At 45.1% G+C, this 20711-nt stretch overlaps 1 protein-coding gene across 3 annotated transcripts in view; it reads left to right on the top strand.

Annotated features, from left to right (window-relative positions):
- Nucleotides 1-20711, top strand: part of LOC129500680 (optic atrophy 3 protein-like) — a 46724-nt gene that overhangs the window by 10173 nt on the left and 15840 nt on the right. For 2 of the 3 annotated variants that reach the window (XR_008662588.1, XR_008662587.1), the window contains exon 2: nucleotides 14585-14756. The exons of the other annotated variant lie outside the window; for it this stretch is intronic. The gene's annotated coding sequence lies outside the window, so the exon portion shown is untranslated. The remainder of the gene's footprint in view (nucleotides 1-14584; nucleotides 14757-20711) is intronic. 3 annotated transcript variants of the gene reach the window in all.

The following is a 20711-nucleotide window of genomic DNA, read 5'->3' on the forward strand; positions in this document are numbered from 1 at the left end:
GCTTCGCCCTCTCCCTCTCTGTGATCTCTGGCTCTCACTGTCTCTCAAATGAATAAATAAAACCTTAAAAAAAATAAAAGTTTTAGTTTATGTGTTCGTGGCCGCCCAAATGCTTTTGCTCTCGCTAAAAATATTTTCTTATGCAGACATTGTTAAATACATTTGGAGACTCTTGCTGCAGCCCTCTGTGAGAGTCTAGTTTTGACATTCTTTGTGTTCAGCCAGCCATCAGAGCTGGCGGAGAGAGCCAAATGAGAGACCTGTGCTGTCAGCTGTTTTTAATCCATTTAATCCCGCTGCTCGTTTTTTTCTGGCCCACCCTTCACATGCAGAGGAGTTTGTTGGAATTTGCCTGAGCTCACATTGTTACATCTTTAGTCCATGTTTTTTGAGCAGGAGGCTTTTTTAAGAAGCCTTAAAAAAATATTTTATTTATTTATTTATTTACTTACTTATTTACTTACTTATTTACTTACTTATTACTTACTTACTTATTTATTTATTTGAGAGAGAGAGAGAGAGTGATGGGGAGGGGAGAGAGTGCAGGGACACTGCTGAGTAGGAAGCCCGATGTGGGGCTGGATTCTAGGACCCAGGGATCATGACCTGAGCCGAAGGCAGACGCTTAACCCCTTAACCGACAGAGCCACCCAGGGGCCCCTTAAGAAGCCCTTTTGTGCGGGCTGGTTGATTCGCAGCCTGAGACTGTCCCTGTCCCCAGGAGTCTATTTGTCTAGGCTGCACTACGCGGAGTGGCCAGGAGAGGGCGCCTGTGTCGCCCTTTCAGCATCTGAGGTTGCTGATGGCACTTGCCTGCTGGGAGGCACTAAAAAAGCATGATTTCTTTTTCTCCTCCTTCTCCCCTTCCTTCATCTTGTTACTCCTCTTTCTTCACCCTTCCCTCCTCCTTCTTCAAAACATAAGCATAACCAGAAATTCTGACATTTTCTTCCAAACACCTTGTCTGCTCCTCTGTGCTCATCCCTCCTTGAGACTCTATAGTCATTTCCTGGCTCAGCCCCCCAGGATGTGCCCCTGCCCCTCACTGGAGTCTTACCCGCCTTCCGGCTTCTTGACTTGACTCTTGACTCCTCCTCTTTTCCTGTTTTCCTGCTCTAGTTGGCCCCACCTAAGACTCCTAAGCCCCCACATAGCTGGTGATTTCGGCAGTAGCTCCCTTGGTCCCCCTCTCTACTCAGCTATCCCTCTGCTATCAAACCCCCTAGGTCCTACCTCTGATGAGCAAATGGCCACAGCAGCTACCCTCCCCTGAGGGCCTAGTGTGCTGGGCAGCTGTTTTTTTGTTTTTTTTTTTTTTTTTTTTTTTTTTTATGATAGTTACAGAGAGAGAGATGCAGAGACATAGGCAGAGGGAGAAGCAGGCTCCATGCACCGGGAGCCCGACGTGGGATTCGATCCTGGGTCTCCAGGATCGCACCCCGGGCCAAAGGCAGGCGCCAAACCGCTGCGCCACCCAGGGATCCCCTGGGCAGCTGTTTTTATCTCTTTTGAAATGGAAACACATTTTATGTTACTTTTGGGTTTTAGGGTGGTTGTTTTTATTTCCTTCAAGGTTTTCTTTTTTTTTTTTCTTCAAGGTTTTCTGAATCAACTAAATTTACAAAAATCATATATTGCTTACTGTGAAAGAAAGAACAAGATACGAACCACTTTGTGCTTATCCGTGATTAATTGAAAATCCAGCCAGTAAATCTTAATTAAACCTAAATCAAAAGAATGTTTTTTGTTGGGGGAGGAAGGTGGCTCTGTGGTTGGTTTGGAGTTAGTGGTGTCATTAGGGGCCTGAGGACTCTTTCTGTCTCTACCATCTTTGTGTTCAGTCAATAACTCTCCTCGAGGCTTCAAAGGGCTGCTGGAGTGCCAGACATCGAGCCTTTATACAGCAGTGTCCAAAGGAGGGAGTTTGTGTGTGTCTGTGTGTGTATGAGGAATTGGGGGTGGGGGGCTGGGAAACAGCATGCTTTTCAAGTAGAAAAGTCTTTTCCCAAAAGCCCACAGGAGACTTCCCTCACTGCTTATTGGCCAGAATTGAGTCGCATGCCACTGCTTGCTCTGTGGGAGGTCAGGAGGATGAATATGCTTCTAGACATTAATGGCAGAGAAGGATATTGTTAAGAAGGCAGTAAAGATGGGGATCCCTGGGTGGCTCAGTGATTCAGTACCTGCCTTTGGCCCAGGGTGTGATCCTGGAGTCCTGGGATCGAGTTCTGTGTCAGGCTTCCAGCATGGAGCCTGCCTCTCCCTCTGCCTGTGTCTCTGCCTCTCTCTCTCTCTGTCTATCATGAATAAACAAATAAAATCTTTAATTTTTTTTTATTTATTTATGATAGTTACAGAGCGAGAGAGAGATGCAGAGACACAGGTAGAGGGAGAAGCAAGCTCCATGCACCGGGAGCCCGATGTGGGACTCGATCCCGGGTCTCCAGGATCGCGCCCTGGGCCAAAGGCAGGCGCCAAACCGCTGCGCCACCCAGGGATCCCCAAATAAAATCTTTAAAGAAAATAATAAGGCAGTAAAAATAGTGTAATAAAGTGAGGGTGCCTGATCAGCTTTTTTGGTAGAGGTTGCAACTCTTGTTCTCAGGGTTGTGAGTTCAAGCCCCACACTGGGTGTAGAGATTACTTAAAAATAAAAAGAAATCTTTAAAAAAAAGTATAAAGTAGCATTAATAATCATGAATACAGGGGATCCCTGGGTGGCTCAGTGGTTTAGTGCCTGCCTTTGGCCCAGGGCGTGATCTTGGAGTTCTAGGATCAATTCCCGCATCAGGCTCCCTGCATGGAGCCTGCTTCTCCCTCTGCCTGTGTCTCTGCCTCTCTCTCTCTCTTTCTCTCTCTGTGTGTGTCTCTCATGAATAAATACATTAAAAAAATCATCATGAACACTAAGGCTTAAGCATTAACACTGCCTTAATAGATGAAGAAACTGAACAGAGCTGTTCACTGACCTGATACCGTTCATGCACAAGCCCTGAATGTGCCAACTTCCCTACAAGCCAAGAACAATGATCTCCATTTTGAGAAAGAGGAACTAGAGATGCCAAGAGGTTGAGAAATTTGCCCAAGGTCAGAGCAAGTAAGTAGCAGAGCCAGGACTTGAATCCAGGACCACCTGGCCCCAGAGCACACTCCAGAGCACTCTTAGCCTCCTTTATTAGCTGCTTCTCCTGTGCCTCCAAAATTCCCAGATGCCGCCTGTACTAAGTCGAGGTGGTCTCTCCAGTTGTCGATGGGGACTAAAGGTGGGATTATTGTCTGGAACAAGGACATATTTGGATAATCCACTCACTCAACAGATCTTTGCTTAGTTCTTGATGTATGCCAGGAACTATTCTAGGAGGTTTGACTTAGTAGTCAACAAAACAGACAAAAATCCCCTGCTCCCAAGGAGCTCACATGTGAGGATATTAATCACCTGCCTGGTGGGGCGCCTGAGTGGCTCAGTGGTTGGGCGTCTGCTTTTGGCTCAGGTCTGCCTTTGGCTCAGGGTGTGATCCTGGGGTCCTGTGATCAAGTCCCGCATCAGGCTCCCCATAGAGAGCCTGCTTCTCCTTCTGCCTGTGTCTCTGCCTCTTTCTGTGTAGCTCTCATGAATAAATAAAACCTAAAAAAAAAAATTACCTGCCTGGTGCCTCCAGAGCCCAGAGAGGTCCTTCTTCCCAGCAGTCCCACCCAGATTCCCAAGCTGAATCTCAGTAGTCCAGTCTAGGCCATACCCCATCCTTGAGCTAGTCACTGTAGCCTGAGGATTGCAGTCTGATTGGCCAGTCTGAAGGGTAGGGTTCACCACTGCTGAATCCTTTAGAGCCAGCGTGGAGGAGATGGGATTCCCCAGATGCGTGGTAGACAGAACCAACTATGTCCCCTGTGGTGACTGGTGGCAGCGTGCATCACTGCTGTCTCACAGAAGCAGTGATAGACGATGGGGCCCAGTCCGTGGGAGGAAGCTCCTGCCTGGCTTGAGGCACCACAAATCTTGTAACACCTAGAGCAGTGTTGGGATTGGCTTTCAACCGACTGGAACACATCCAGGAAAGGGCATCCCAGGCAGGGACCAGCTCGAAGCTATTTACTGTTTGTAATAATTCTCAACTCATAATAACAGTTTTCACTTATGCTTTCTATGATCTCAACAAATGATATTAACCACTTTATTAGGGAGTTTATATGATTGTCCTGGTTTTATGAATGGGAAAGAATCTCAGAGAGAGAGAAGCAAGTTCCCTGGGGCAACACAGAATAAGAAATCAGCCCATTGGCTTCCAGACTCCTCTTATGTTAATTATTATTTTATTTTTTTGCATATTCCTTATTGTATAATATATTTATACAATGCAGTGTGCAGATATAAAGTGTTAGTTTAAGGGTGCCTGAGTGGCTCAGGTGGTTGAGTGTCTGGCTCTTGATTTTGGCTCAGGTCATGATCTTGGGGTCATGGGATTGAGCCCTGCGTTGGGCTCCGTGCCCAGCATGGAGTCTCCTTAGGGTTCTCTCCCTCCGCTTCTGCCGCCGCTCCCCCCACCCCACTTGTGCAAGTGCTCTCTTTCTCTCTCTCTGAGAAAAATACAGTAAGATAAAATGTGTAGCTTGATGAGTACTGATAAAGGCATATACCCATGTAACCAATTTCCAAGATCCTAAACATTTCCATCACCCCTAGGAGTTCCTTCCTTTCCTGGTCTGTCACCTGTGTGACCTCTTTCACTATAGATTAGTTTTACCTGTTGTTTTTTATTTTTTAAAAATATCTTATTTATGCATGAGAGAGAGAGAGAGAGAGAGAGGCAGAGACACAGGCAGAGGGAAAAGCAGGCTCCATGTAGGGAACCCGACATGGGACTCGATCTTGGGTCTCCAGGATCCCACCCTGGGCTGAAGGCAGCGCTAAACTGCTGAGCCACTGGGGCTGCCCAGTTTTACCTGTTGTTAAGCTTCATATAAATGGAATCATGCATATGAACTCAATGTCTAGCTTTTGTTCATATTCTTTAGAGATATTTCTGCTGCATGTATCAATAGTTCATTTCTTTTAGTGCTCTTAGTGTGTATTCTTTTATTCCAATATATGACCATGCTATATTTGGTTTATCACCTCTCTTAATGATGGACATTTGGGTGTCCTTTATTCAAGTTTAATTTAATTTAATTTTATACCAATAAGGCTACTGTGAACATTCTTGTATGGGTCTATATAGGAGCATGTTTTCATTTATTTTGGGTAAATACCTAGAAATGATATGTCTGAGTTATATGATTAAGATAAAGGTATTCTTTTTTTTTAATTTAGGGATTTTTAAATATTTATTTGAGAGAGAGCAAGGGCAGGGGGAGGGGCAGAGGGAGAGGAACAAGCTGACTCTGTGGCAAGTGCTAAGCTAGACAGGAGTCTTGATCCCTCGACTCAGACCTTAGCTGAAACCAAGGCAGATGCTCAACTGACCGTGCCACCCAGGCACTCCAAAGATAAAGGTATGCTTAATTTTAGAAGAAACTGCCAAAGAGTTTTCCAGTGTGGGTCTAGTTGCTCCACATCCTTGCCAGTAATCATTGTTTTCACAATTTAATTTTATCCATTCTTTTTGGTGTAAAATGGCAACTCACTTGCTTTTCTCTGATGAATTGTGATGTTGAGTACTGTTTCATGTGATAATAAACATTTATCATCTCACACAGTTCCTGAGAATCAGGAATTTAGGAATGGCTTTGTTGAGTGGTTCTGGTGGAGTGTCTGAAACGGAAAACTCACCAGGCGCTGAAAGGTCTGCTTCCTAGCTGTTGGCCAAGAGCTCAGTTGCCCTGCACATGGACCTCTCCTTAGGGCTACTCATGATCTGGCAGCTGGCTTCCCCCAAAGAGAGTGATCCAAGGGTGAAGATGACTAAGACTGTAGTCATTGTCTTTATAACGTAATTGTGGAAATGACATGCTACCACTTGTGTCATATTCTATTGGTCATACAGACCAACTCTAGCATTATGTGGGAAAGAACTATATAATGCCAAGAGACAGGAATTATCGGGGGCTATCTTGGAGGCTGGCAGCCACAATTCTATTGTTACCATGAATTAAAATATTAATTATTTTATTTTTTGAAAGATTTTATTTATTGATTCATGAAAGATACAGAGAGAGACAGAGACATAGGCAGAAGGAGAAGCAGACTTCCTGTGGGGAGCAGGATGCAGGACTTGATCCTAGGACCCCAGGATCGCAACCTGAGCCAAAGGCAGATACTCAACTACTGAGCCACCCAGGCACCCCAAATTATTTTTTTAAAGAATAGTAAATCAATCTTGTATTCCTGGATAAATGCCACTTGGTCATGGTGTGTTATCCTTACATTTTGATGGCTTTGATTTGCCAATATATTCCTAAAGATTTTTTTTATACCTGTGGTTATGAGTGATATATTATGTAATTTTATTTTCTTGTAATGTCTTTGACAGGTTTCAGTATCATGGTTTTGCTGATCCCATTAAACAAATGGGAAAATATTCCCTCATTCTCTATTTTCTGCAAGATTTTGTATAAAACCGGTATGGTTTTCTCCTTAAATATTCGATATAAATGTCCATCTAGGCATTCAGTTTTCTTTAAGGGAAGGTTTTTAATAACATTCAAGTTTCTTTTTTTTTTTTTTCAAGTTTCTTTAGTTCTCATAGGACTATTCAGATTTTCTACTTCTCTGTATCAGTTCTCATAAGTTATGTTTTTCAATGTATATAGCATTCATGTAAGTTGTTGAATTTGTTGGCATAAAGTATTTGATAATATTCCTTTGGTAGTCTTTTAAAAGATTTTATTTTTTAAAGTATTCTCTGTATCCAACATGGGGATCAAACTTGGAACCCCAAGATCAAGAGTCGCATGTTCTGCTAACTGAGCCAGACTGCCCCTCCTGTTGTATTATTTTAATAATTGTAGAATCTGTAGTTATGTCTCCTCTTCCATTCCAGATAGTGGTAATTTATGTGTGTGTGTGTGTGTGTGTGTGTTTATTCTTGATTACTAGTCCTGCTAGTGGTTTATCAATATGTTTCAAAGAATCACCTTTGACCTTGTTATTTTCCTCTCATTTGTCTGTTTTCAATTTCATTGATTTCTTTGTTTTTTTTGAGAGAGAGAGAGAGAGAGAGAACGTGGGGTGTGTGTGCAAGTGTGGGGAAGGGCAGAGGGAGAGAGAGAATCTTAAGCTGACTCTGAAGTAGGGCTTGATCTCATGACCCTGAGAGCATGACCTGAGCCAAAATCAAGAGTCAGATACTTAGTGAGCCATTTGAGTTTTCTTAACTGTTTCCTATTTCATTGATTTCTGCTCTTAACCTTAGTTTCATCTATTTGTTGGGTGTAATTTGTTCCTTTTTAATAAGAGAGAACTTTAGATTATTGCTTTTTAAACTTTCTTCTTTTTTTTTGTATATTTAAATATGTTTCCCTCTAAGCACTACTTTATTTATTATTATTACTATTTTTTTAAGTAGTCTCTGTGTCCAAGATGTGGCTTGAACTCATGACCCTGATATTGTTACATACTCTATTGACTGAGTTTGGAGCCTGATGCAGGCTCAATCCCAGAACCCTGAGATCATGACCTGAGCCAAAATCAAGAGTTGGATGCTTGCCACCCAAGCACCCCTCTTCTAGTAATTTTATAGTCCTGTTTGTGTACATGTTTAAGTCTTTGATGCATCTGCAATTTATTTGGGGTATTAGGTGCGAAGTAGGGATCCTTCTTATCTTTTCTTGCAGTTGGCTGTCCACTTGTCCCAACAGCATTGATTGAATAATGCATCTTTTTCTCATGAAGATGATATGGTTTTATAACTCAGACTTTTCACTTTTGGTCTCATTCTTTCAACATACATCTCATGAACATTTTTTTTTTTTTTATTCCATGCTTTGTGCTAGGTGCTAGGGACACAGGAGTGAAAGACACCCTGTCCCAGCTTTGTTTATTCATCTGTTCTCATTCATCCATCCAGGATTTCCTGTAATCTCCTCCGTGTTGGGTCCTGTGCTAGGTAGCGGTCCCCAGACAAGCGGTCTGTGCTAGGCTGGGGGAGTCTTGAGGGGAGGGCCCCGAGCCAGTGGGGGGGGGGCTTGAGGAGGGGCTTCCAGGAGAAGCAGATGGCTCAGAGCTCAAGGAGAAGTGAGCCAGACAAAGTGGGAAGATGGAAGCATAGGTAACAGCATGTATAAGGGTCAAGGTGTAACAAGGACAACTTATGGGAGGCTGGCATGGCTGAAAGTAGATGGTGGGATCGGAAGTGGCAAGAGAAGAACCCAGATGGCTGTTCAGGGACAGATCACACTGGGCCATGTTAACACATTTAGACTTGATCCAGAGAGCAGCGAGGACTCTTGTGTTGTGGTCACAAAAGAAACTGAGGATAAAAAGGAATTGAAAGGAATTTGCTTTCCCATTTTTCAAAGAAAGTTTGATTCTGTTTATAAAAGTATTACTTGCTCTGTGTAGAAAATCTATCCGTGTTTGTCCTTCTAGCCTTTTTGCTGTGATTTGGTGTCCTGTTCTACACACCCACATTCATAGGTGTCTACTTCTAGGTGTTTCCCCTTCATGGCTACCTGCAGTCTTGTTTGTCAAGAAGGGGTGATGACCTCACCTTGGCTCCTCCCCCAGCCCTTATTTGCAAACAACAGAATCCTGCTGTACTGGACAGATGCCTAAACACTCTGGAAGTATCTGGCTTCAAGCTCAACTAGGTTCAGGAACCCGGACAATGCCAGGAAGTCATTGTCTCATCCCTGGGCCCTGTGTTTCTCTGTGCTGTTTTCTTTCTTAGGCAAGCTCTCTTTTTGGGGGGACAAGATGGCCTCGGTAGCTCCAGGTTCACATCCTGTTCACTAAACAACCCCAAAGGAGGGAGAGGACAACTTCTTTTCTGACATTCCTGGAAAAATCCCAGGGCTGAATGCCAGCACCTAAAGCTGGGGGTGGGGTTGGCCTTCCCTGAACCATGTGGAGGAAGAGTAAGGGATGAGTTTCCCCAAAAGAGAGTCGGGCAATTTCCAGAAAAAGGGGCGTGGATGCTGGGCCAACAAACCCAGCAAATACTCACTTCACTGTGGCTTTGGAGGGAGAGAGGGGAGGGGTTGCTGTGTTCCTGAAGAGGGGAGCAGGAGCCTGGAAGCCACTGAGATGTCCTTGGCCCAGTCTTTTCCAACTCCTGGGATGATCGAGGCTCACAGTTGAGGAGAGCCCCTTTTGGTACCTCATGGGAAGCTGTGGTTTCGCCCCCTTCAAATCCAAACCCTAACAGACTCTTGACCTCTGTGCATTGGCCACCAGCCCCATGCTAGGGGGCAGGCCTGTGTTCAACATAGTACCTTGCCATCAGCTGTTCCAGGAGTCCCCCTGTTTTGCCCTTTGAAGTTCCCTCTCAGGCCAGAAGGGGTCCTGGGAGTCCTCAGCTTATCCTCACTCTCTCCATGGGTACCCGGGTTGGCCTCCATACTGGCACAGTCACCTCACTGCCATCTGCATCCCTGAGGCCTGTCTGGATGCCTCTCTTTCACTTCCCTCCTTTTCCCTGTGTACTTGTGCCTTCTAGCTTCTTTCCACTTGACTGGCATTTCTGTGGGCTTGAGGAGAAAGTAAAGTGTTCAATCTAACAGGCTTGACCAGGAATCCTGGATTCTGGGGTGGCTTGTTGTTGGTTGGTTTTGACGTTATTGTTGTTATTTTATGACAGCCTATTAAAAGATCGTAAGTTCTCATGGCTTAAGGTTCAAAAGAGGATGTGAAGTCTCCCTCTACTTCTGTTCCCTGGGGCACCTTGTTCCCCTCCGTGGAGGCAAACCACTCTTATCTTGTGTATTTTCTGGAAAAAAACAAAAACAAAAAATGCATTTCCAAGCAAATGCTAATACATACCCCCCCATACACACACACAACTTTTTGCCACGAGCATAGCAAACAGTGTACCCCATGCTAGACCTCACTGCTTTTTACTACCCTCATTATCCTGGGGAGAACATCTATCAGCACATAAAACAACTTCCTTATTCTTCTGTTCAGCTGCTCACAGAATTACTGTAATTTATGAGGCCATAAGTAGTCTGGTAGGGTCTTTGCTAGCTTTTTGTTTATTGTTATTATAAACAATGCTGCCAGACTAACGTTCCAGGCAAGCCTTTCCCACTTGCTCGGGTAAATGTGGCATCCATTCCCAGAAGCAGAATTACTGACTCAAGGGTGTGCAGCACATTTACACTGGCAGCAGCGAGTTGGAAAGGGCCTCTGTCCTCCCTGACTCACCTCCCAGAGGCTGTTTCTTTTTTCGTCTCTTGCCTTCAGTTGATGTTGAGATTTACAGAAAAGTTGTAAAACCAGTGCAAAGAGTTCCTGCATCCCTCTCGGTCTGCTTTCCCTGATGATCCATCCCTGTATAAACACAGAACACCAAGCAAACCCAGGAAGCAAATGTGGCTCAGTACTGTTTCCGCAGCAACGGGCCTCATCCACATTTTACCAGTTTTTCCACCAGTGTCCTTTTTCTGCCCCAGGATTTTATCCAGTATCCCATGTTGTATTTAGTTGGCGTGTCTCGTTGGTCCCCTTTAACCTGTGACGGTGTCTCAGTTTTTGTCTTCCACGACCTTGATTCTTTTTTTCTAAATTAACTTCTTAATTTTAATTCCAGTAGATTAACATACAGTATTGTATTAATTTCAAGTGTACAATATGGTGATTCAGCACTTCCATACATCGCCCGGTGCTCATCATGACAAGTGCGCTCTTAATCGTCATCACCTACTTCTCCCATCCTGCTGCCCACCTCCCCTCTGGTCACCAGCAGTGTGCTCTCTATAGAGAGAGTTTCTCAGACTCTGTTTCTTGGTTTGTCTCTCTCTTTCCCTCTCTCTCTTTTTTTTCTTTGCCCGTTTGTTTTGTTTCTTAAGTTCCACACATGAGTGACATCCTATGGTATCTGTCTTTCTCTGACTTACTTATTTTGCTTATTAGCATTATATCCTCTAGATCCGTCTATGTTGTTGCAAATGGCAAGATTTCATTCTTTTTTATGGCTGCATAATACTCCTCTGTATATATATACAGCACATCTTCTTTATCCATTCATCTATCGAAGGGCACTTGGGCTGCTTCAATAATTTAGCTGTTGTAAATACTGCTGCTGTAGACATCAGGGTGCACGTATCTCTTTGAATTAGTGTTTTTTATTCTTTTGGTAAATACCTAACAGTGCAATGACTGGGTTGTAGGGTAGTTCTATTTTCAACTTTTTGGGGAACCTCTGTACTGTTTTCCAGAGTGGCTGCACCAGTTTGCAGTCCTACCAACAGTGCAAGAAGATTCCCCTTTCTCCATGTCCCGCCAACACTTGCTGTGGTTTGTGTTTTTGATTTTAGCCACTCTCACAGGTATAAGGTAATATCTCATTGTGGTTTCTATTTGCATTTCTCTGAGGGTGAGTGATATTGAACATCTTTTCATGTGTCTGTTGGCCATCTGTTGTGTCTTCTTTGGAGAAATGTCTGTTCATGTCTTCTGCCCATTTTTAATTGAATTATTTGTCTTTGGGCTGTTGAGTTATATAAGTTCTTAACATATTTTGGATACTAACCCCTTATCGGATAAGTGATTTGCAAGTATCGTCTCCCATCCTGTAGGTTGCCCTTTAGTTTTGTTGATTGTTTCCTTTGCTGTACAATAGCTTTTTGTTTTGATGTAGTCCCGATAGTTTATTTTTGCTTTTTTCCTCCTTGCTTCAGGAGACATATCTAGAAAAATGTCCCTCTGAGACCTTGGCCCTTTGGAAGTGTACTGATTAGTTATTCTGTAGACTGTCCTTTAGTTTGATGCCTTCTCGTAGTCAGGAAGATGGTTCTGCTTCTTTGTCAGGAGTGCCACAGGACCGATGCTGTGTTCTCCTCAGTGTACCACATCAGAGCATCATGATGTCAGCTTGTCTTATTTGTGCTCAGATTACCCTTTGTCATGTGGCTAAAGTGGTGTCTGCTGGGTTTGTCCACTGTATTATTTTTTTCCCTTTATGAGTTAAATATCTTGGGGAAGATACTTTGAGACTATACAGATATCCTGTTTCTCCTCCAAGTTTTGCCCACTAATTTTAGCATCCATCAGTGGATCTTTCTGCAGAATTTTTATTATAGTATTTGCCTGGTTGATTTCTGTTTATCTCCTTCCTTCTCCATTTATTAACTTCAAGCCTGATGTGAGAAGAGCTGTCCTTTCTTCTTGGAGGCTGTTTTCCCAGTCATCCTACTGACATGGAAAACAAGGCTCTTGGAGGAAGTGGAGATTGGGTCTGAGTTCTGGCTTGGCCCCTCTCTGGGTGTTACTTGTCCCCCAAGCGTCCAGGAGCACATCCCAGTGTGTTTTCTGTCATCTTCTTCTACACCAGATGAAAGCTTTCAGTTTTGAGATTCAGCATCCCTGCCTTGGGCCTAATTATAACAACAGTGGCTACTACTCTTTATTAAAACCTTCTGATGGAGCCAGGCAACAGTCTTGGTGGATCTCACCTAATCCTGCAGGTGAGGATTATTATTAAACCCATTTTATTAAACCTAGGGCGCTGTACAGGTGGCTCAGTCAGTTAAATGTCCAACTCTTGATTTTGGCTCAGGTCGTGATCTCAGGGTCATGGGATCAAGCCCTATATCTGGCTCTGTGAGGGTGTGCAGCCTGTTTAAGATTCCCTCTCTCTCAGGATGCCTGGGTGGCTCAGCAGTTGAGTGCCTTCAGCTCAGGTTGTGATCCTGGGGTCCTGGGATCGAGTCCCGCATCAGGCTCTGCCTATGTATCTACCTCTCTCTCTGTGTCTTTCGTGAATAAATAAATAAAATATTTTAAAAAATTATCTCTCCCCCTCCCCCCACGTCTTCTCTTTCTCTTTCTTAAAAAACAAACAAACAAACAAACAATGGGGTCCCTGGGTGGCTCAGCGGTTTGGCACCTGCCTTTGGCCCAGGGCACGATCCTGGAATCCCGGGATCTAGTCCCGCATCGGGCTCCCGGCATGGAGCCTGCTTCTCCCTCTGCCTGTGTGTCTCTGCCTCTCTCTCTCTCATAAATAAATAAATAACTCTTATAAATAAATAAATAGATGATTGATAGATAGATAGATAGAAAGATAGATAGATAGATAGATAGATAGATAGATAGATAGATAGATAGATAAAACAGGGCAGCACCGGTGGCGCAGTGATTTAGCGCCGCCTGCAGCCCACGGCGTGATCCTGGAGACCCCGGATCAAGTCCCATGTCGTGCTCCTTGCTTAGAGCCTGCTTCTTCTTCTGCCTGTGTCTCTGCCTCTCTCTCTATCTCTCTCGCTCTGTATCTCTCATGAGTAAATAAAATAAAATCTTAAAAACAAAAACAAAACTACAATATTATTAAACCCATTTTATGAATAAGGAAACTGAATCTTGGAGAGGGGGTGTTGCTGTAGCTTCATCCTGGGAACCTCTGAATCCTACTAACTCTTAACCAGCATGTTCTTCTGGATGAGGGAGCCCAAGGGAGTCCTTTCCACCTTCATCTCAGGCCACCCAGGGAGGGGAGTCAGAAATCCAGTGACTCTTGAGGTCCCTATTCTTGGAACCTTGGCATTGCACCCAATTCTGCCTCCATTCTTGACTAGGAGATTTCTCCCTCTGTTGGGCACCTAGCTGAGGCCAAGACAGCTGCTCAGTTCACCTATTACATTTCTATATCTGCCACAGAAAGCTCTCATCATTTTTGAGGTCCACTGTATCATCAGGGGTCACCTAGGAAAGAAAACATTCTGGATTTTCCAAGAAAAAAGGGTTTTTCTCCTCAACATTTTATTATGAACATTTCAAACATATAGTAGCACTGAAAGATTTTTAAATTGAACACCCTCATACCCACCATGGAGATTCTCCTGCTAACATTTTACCATACTTGCTTTATCACACTTAGATGCATTGGTCCATCCGTCTGTCCATCCATCGATCCATCTTATTTTTGATGCATTTCAAACTAAATTAGGCAGAATGCAATTTAATACAGAGAGTGAGGCTTGCAAGTCATTGGAAGGGCTGTGTGAATCAACTCTTGGCTGGGCCTCTAGATGACCCTGCAGGACTGACCCACCAGGGGAGCTGCTGCCTTTGAGGCTGCCCACTTAAACATTGTGTTGAAGAACCCATAAACCAAATGCCATCCAGGGGCCAAAAAGCCATGGTGTCCGCAGAGTTGGTGGTCCAGCCTTGCCAGCAGAACCCAGCCGAAGCTGCAGTTGGGAGGCCTTGTCTAGCTCCTTCCATCTTGTAAATCCTGGATGATGCATCTCATTGGTCCCCTCTCTCACATCCTGGGCCTGTGTGCCAGGGCACTTGGGGAAGTTTCCTTTAGAATATCGCAGTGTCATGGGACAAGAAGGTCCAGTCCCAAGGGACTGTTGCGTGCAGGAACAGGGAATCATCTTTTAGCAGTTGGGTGGTTTCCACATTTCATAACTGCTTTCAGCCTCACTCTGGCAAACATCCTTGAATGCCCAGCTTTATCTTCTTGGACCTGTTGCCTCTCAGGTGCAATGAGGATGACCGAGGAGAGGCCCCAGCTCAGGAGAATTGCCAGGAAGGAGGAGGTACAGAGAGAAGTTCCTACACCAGACTGGGGTGGACTCAGCAACCTGGGGCCTTCACTCAGTCCAGGAACTTGCTAACAGAAGGAAATCTCCTCCTCCACAAAGAACTCTGGGTAAGGGTTTCCAGAACTGCATGCTTCATCTTCCCTGGCCGTTGGGCCTTCATCCTTACTCCACAGTCAGAGCTGGAAGCTCCTCTGATTAGGTCTGTTTTGCAGACAAGGAACCTGAGGCCCAGAAATATAAGGCGACTTACCCAAGATCATGCCATAGGAGCCCATGGCCTCTAACCTAGATTCTTGGAAAGGAGGAACCACTGGGTATGTCCCAAACCCTTAAAAACGGAAGGTTTAGGGGACATCTGAGTGACATAGTCAGTTGAGTGATTCTTGGTTTCAGCTCAGGTCATGATCTCAGGGTCATGGGATTGAGTCTCAAGTTGGGCTCTGCGCTCAGTGTGGAGTCTGTTTGAGATTCTCTCTCTCTCTCTCAAATAAATAAATATATATTTTTTAAATTACCAAAAACAAAAACAGTGAAAGGCATAGGAGGAAAAAGGAGGAGTTGAGGGGAGGGGGAGGATGCTTCAGGGTCATCCTCCCTCCAGTCTGGCTGTTCCTGTTATATTTCCTGCCATCATCATATTCTGACTTGGTACTCTTCTTGAAGATGACTGGGAACTCCTTCATCCTAGCTGCGCAGCAGCACTGCTGGAAACCCCACATGCCATCCTGGAGGTCCAGGCCTCCGTGTGCATCACCAGCACCTCACCTGTGTGCCAGAAACAGCTCAGCCTGGGTTGCCCTGGGTCCCCGCTCGCCTCTTCATTCAAGTTCAGCTCTTTTGTCCATTTGTTTAATAGCTTTCCTGTTTTATTGAACAGATCCATGTTTTGCCATTAAATACTGAGCCTAAGTATATCCTAGCCTTATGATATACTTAGTAAATCTGAGTCAGGATTTCTGAAATGGGAAGCTAAAACGGGATGACTTTGAGACGCCTGGGTTGCTCAGCGATTGAGTGTCTGTCTTTGGCTCAGGGCCTGATCCTGGAGTCTGGGGATCGAGTCCTGCATCAGGCTCCCTGCATGGAGCCTGCTTCTCCCTTCGCCTGTCTCCCTGCCTCTTTCTCTGTGTTTCTCATGAATAAATAAATAAATCTTAAAAAAAATAAAATAGGATAACTTTAAGGATGTGGAACAGATTGAAAACCAGAGAATCTATGGGGTGGGAGATTGCATCCTACATGGACACGGTAAGCGGCACAGGTGAGCTCTAGGGAGAGGAAGATGTATGTAAAACCATGCATTGGAATTGGAGGGAAAACCCACTTAAATCTGGAGGGAGAGGGCCTTGGCTGCTGACAAGAACCACCCCTCAACTTCAGACTGCAGACAAACTGACAGTAGTGTCTATCAGTTGACAAAGGTCATGGAATCACACACAGTCCCCATCAGGCAGGAGAAGCAGCAGCGACGGGGCAGACGGGAGGGACTGGCTCCCGCCCACTGGGGCCTTGGGGCAGCCAGTCTGCAGAAGGCCAGGCTGGCTGGGCCGGAGGGTGGAGAGCCGGCCAGAGCTGCGGCTCAGCTTGGGGGTCATAGGGCACCAGCGCCGGCTGCACAGGGTAGAGGCAGAGTGGTTAGTGCGATCCTCAAAAGCCCATGCTTTCCAAGCTCTGGGAGGCTTCCCTCAAATAGGGTCAAGTGCAGCTCTTACCTGCCTCCCGGGAGCTGCTCCTGGTGCCCCTGCCAGTACTGACTCCTCTTCCTTCCTGGCCGGCTTGGTCTATCCGGTTCCGTTTTATTCTCGCCCGTTTCTTTTATATTTTGTGGCTTTATTGAAGTGTAACTGACATACAATTAACTGCACATATTTAAAGTGTTCAATTTGATAAGTTTTTTTTTTAAGATTTTATTTTTTTTTTAATTTTTATTTATTTATGATAGTCACAGAGGGAGAGAGAGAGAGGCGCAGAGACATAGGCAGAGGGAGAAGCAGGCTCCATGCACTGGGAGCCCGATGTGGGATTCGATCCCGGGTCTCCAGGATCACGCCCTGGGCCAAAGGCAGGCGCCAAACCGCTGCGCCACCCAGGGATCCCTTAAGATTTTATTTTTATTTTTTTTTTTAATTTTTTTTATTTACTTATGATAGTCACACAGAGAGAGAAAGAGGCAGAGACACAGGCAGAGGGAGAAGCAGGCTCCATGCACCGGGAGCCCGACGTGGGATTCGATCCTGCGTCTCCAGGATCGAGCCCTGGGCCAAAGGCAGGCACCAAACCGCTGCGCCACCCAGGGATCCCTTTTTTTTAAGATTTTAGTTATTTATTTGTGAGAAAGAGAGTCTGCTTGAGCCAGGGAAGGGGGGTATGGTGGGAGGGGTAGAGGGAGAGAATCTCAAGCAGACTCTGTGCTGAGCACAGAGCCTTACACCGGGCTCAATCTCAGGACCCTGAGCCCATGACCTGAGCTGAAATCAGGAACTGGACACTTAACTGACTGAGCTACCCAAGCACCCCACAACTAGAAAAGTTTTGATCAGCATGTATATTCATGAAACTGTTACCACAATCTGGAGAGTGAACATATCCGGCACCCCCAAAGTATCCTTGTGCCCTTTTGTAATCCCAGCGCCCCCCCACCCCCACTTCCCGGTCCCCTGGCAACCAATGATCTGCTGGAGATTAGTTTGCATTTTCCAGGATTTTTTTTTTTAAGACTTTTATTTATTTATTCACAAGAGACACACAGAGAAAGAGAGACAGAGACACAGGAGAAGCAGGTTGCATGCAAGGAGCCCAATGTGGTACTCGATCCCCGGACTCCAGGATCATGCCCTGGGCCGAAGGCAGGCTCTAAACTGCTGAGCCACCCAGGGATCCCGATTTTTTTTTTTTAAGATTTTATTTATTTACTCATAAGAGACACACAGAGAGAAGCAAAGACATAGGCAGAGGGAGAAGCAGGCTCCTGTATGGAGATCCTGATGTGGAACTCCATCCCAGGACCCCGGGATCATGACCTGAGCCAAAGGCACTCAACCACTGAGCCACCCAGGCATCCCTGCATTTTCCAGAATTTAATATAATTGAAATTATACAGTATGTACTTAATTTTTTTTCTATAAAGAGATGCTGGTCATTATACACAAGATCAGTTTTGCAGCTTATGATTGTAGATCTGCAGTTTAAAAACTCCTGCTCAGTGTCTCACCCCACCCCACGTTGTGTGTTCACCTCTCCTCAGAAGATCCTAGCCTTCACACCTCCTCACCCCTGTGCTCAGCCTTGGGTTCTAGACTCAGAGAGGGCAGGGAATGGCCAGGGTAATCCATCAGAGAATTGCCAGAGCCGGAGACAAAGGATTTCAAGGGAGAGGAGAGTGAGGGCTGGGTTTAGGGTTCCACAGGTGAGTGTGGGGTCCCAGCACCTGAGCTGAAAAACAAGTTTCTCCGTCTAGCTGGAGCAAGGCCCTTGGCCCCATTACACTGGCTGCTGGCAGAGCCCACCGTCATGTGGACACACACTCAGCAGTAGCAAAGATTCCCGAAAGAGATCCAGAGGCTCCTCAGATCCCAACTGAGATTACATCCCAAGGACCCATCGTCCTGATGAGGATTATTCAAAGTGACTTGTCATGGGGCCATAAAACCTTTTGGTCACCAGATGGTGCCAGGTACCACTCACATGCCTCTAGCCCTACAGGTCACCCCTACACTCCCCTTCTCAGAGTCCCAGCAGCCTGTAGATCAGCACCTCAGGGGTGGCTGGTGCTCAGATTGCATCCCCCGCTGTTAGTGGCTGAGAGCAGAGCAGGTCCCTGGCCTGGAAGCTGAAGGAAGCTCCTTGCTAAATGGGCCAGGCGTGTTGGGGGCAGGAGTATGTTTCGTGGTATCTTTCTATACTTTCTGTAAATCCATAATTCCTTTCTTAGCAAAGGAAGTAACAAACTCCTAGAGTCAGAACCGTGGTTCCAAGGATATACAATTAGCATTTTTCCATGTTTGTTGTAGAAATAGAGGAACAATCCATGTTTATTGTAGAAAAATATTTCAATATAGATAAAAATAAAAGCACATTCTATGTACTGGTTCTCACTAATAACTAAACGTTAACTTTTGCTGTGTTCCCTTCGTTTCTTTTTTTTCATTCCCTAAGCCCTGTGAATATTCACTCTGAGTCCAGTTTTGTGCTGGACAGTACTGGGGCCCTGTCCCGCTGTCCTAGGACTCTGAGTCTATTGGAAGAGACATACTCATCCCTAGACGGTGGTGGCTCCAAGTGGGCATCACCAGGCAGGGGACCTTAGGAGTCTAGGAGAGCCCAGAGGGACACCTGACCTAGCCTAGGGGTCAGGGAGGGCTTCCTGGAGGAGAGGCCCCTGAGCTGAGCCCTGTGATGAGGGAGCACATGTGTAACAGTGTTTTGAGGGACACCTGGGTAGTTCAGCGGTTAAGCTCCTGCCTTTGGTCCAGGGCATGATCTTGGAATCCCAGGATCGAGTCCCACATCAGGCTCCCTGCATGGAGCCTGCTTCTCTCCCTGCCTGTGTCTCTGCCTCCCTCTCTGTGTCTCTCATAAATAAATAAATAAAATCTTAAAACAACAACAACAACAACAATGTTTTGAGCACTGCAAGTAGTTCAGCACATATGGAGGACTGATAGGAGAAGATATGCTGATCATATGGGATCTTAGGTCATTTTAAGGAATCTGGACTTTATCTTAGTCAGTAGAAGCCATTGATGGATTTTAAGCAGGAGAGTACCTTGATCTGATGTTCATTTTAATATGATGACTTTGAGTATGGAATGTGCATGAGGATGGGACCAGAGATCAGAGAGGTGGCTAGGCCAGGGGAGAGGACTGGAGAGCCAAAGGCAGTGCTTACCTTTTTAGCTTAGAGAAGTTGTATTGTTTTGTTTTGCTTTACGTGGAGGTGTAATTGATATGCACCATTATATTAGTTTGTTTTTTTTAAGATTTTATTTATTTATCCATGAGAGACACACACGGGGGGGGGGGGCGGGTCAGAGACCAGGCAGAGGGAGAAGCAGGCTCCATGCAGGGAGCCCGACGTAGGACTCGATCCCGGGTCCCCAGGATCACACCCTGGGCCCAAGGTAGAAGGTGGCGCTAAACCGCTGAGCCACCAGGGCCGCCCTATATTAGTTTTAAGTATAAAACAATGTTTTTGATATTTCAAGTATGAAACATAATGATTTGATATTTGTGTTGTCTCCACAGTAAATCTAGTTAATACCTGTCACTATGTGTAGTTATACAATTTTTTTCCTCATGATGAGAACTTTTAAGATTTACTCTCTAAGCAACTTGCAAATTTGCAGGACAGTATTATTAACTGTAGTCACCATGCTGTACATGACATCCCCATGACTTGTTTTTTTATAACTAAAAGTTTGTTCCTCTGAACTCTTTTCACCCATGGGCCTCCCCTCTGCGTTCCGCTTCTGGCAACCACCCATCTGTTCTCTGTAGCTATGAACTTTTTTTTTTTTTTGGCTTTTGTTTTAGATTCCACATATCATATCAAGTATCAGTACTTGTCTTTTTCAGATGTGTTTCACTTAGCATAATGTCCTCAGAGTCCATCCTTGTTGTTGCAAATGGCAAGATTTCATTCTTCTTTTATGGCTGAATCATATTCCATTGTACGTATATGACACACTTAGCACATTTTCTTTATCCATTCATCTGTCGATGGACACTTATGTTGTCTCTATACCTATACCTTGGCTTTTTTTTTTCTTTTTTGGTAGAGATTTTATTTATTTGAGAGAGAGCATGAGTGGGGCAAGGGGCAGAAGGAGAAGCAGACTCCCTGCTGAGTCGGGAGCCTGACACAGGTCCATCCCAGGACCCTGAGATCATGACCTAAGCCAAAGGCAGATGCTTAACCAACTGAATCACCCAGGTGTCCCTATACCTTGGCTATTATAGATGAGCCTGCAGTGAATTAGTATTTTTTATTTCTTTGGATAAATACCCAGGGGTGGAAACATTGGATCATATGGTAGTTCTGTTTTCAATTTTTTTTTAAAGAT

Source organism: Nyctereutes procyonoides, unplaced genomic scaffold, assembly GCF_905146905.1.
Source record: "Nyctereutes procyonoides isolate TBG_1078 unplaced genomic scaffold, NYPRO_anot_genome, whole genome shotgun sequence".
NCBI lineage: Eukaryota > Metazoa > Chordata > Mammalia > Carnivora > Canidae > Nyctereutes > Nyctereutes procyonoides.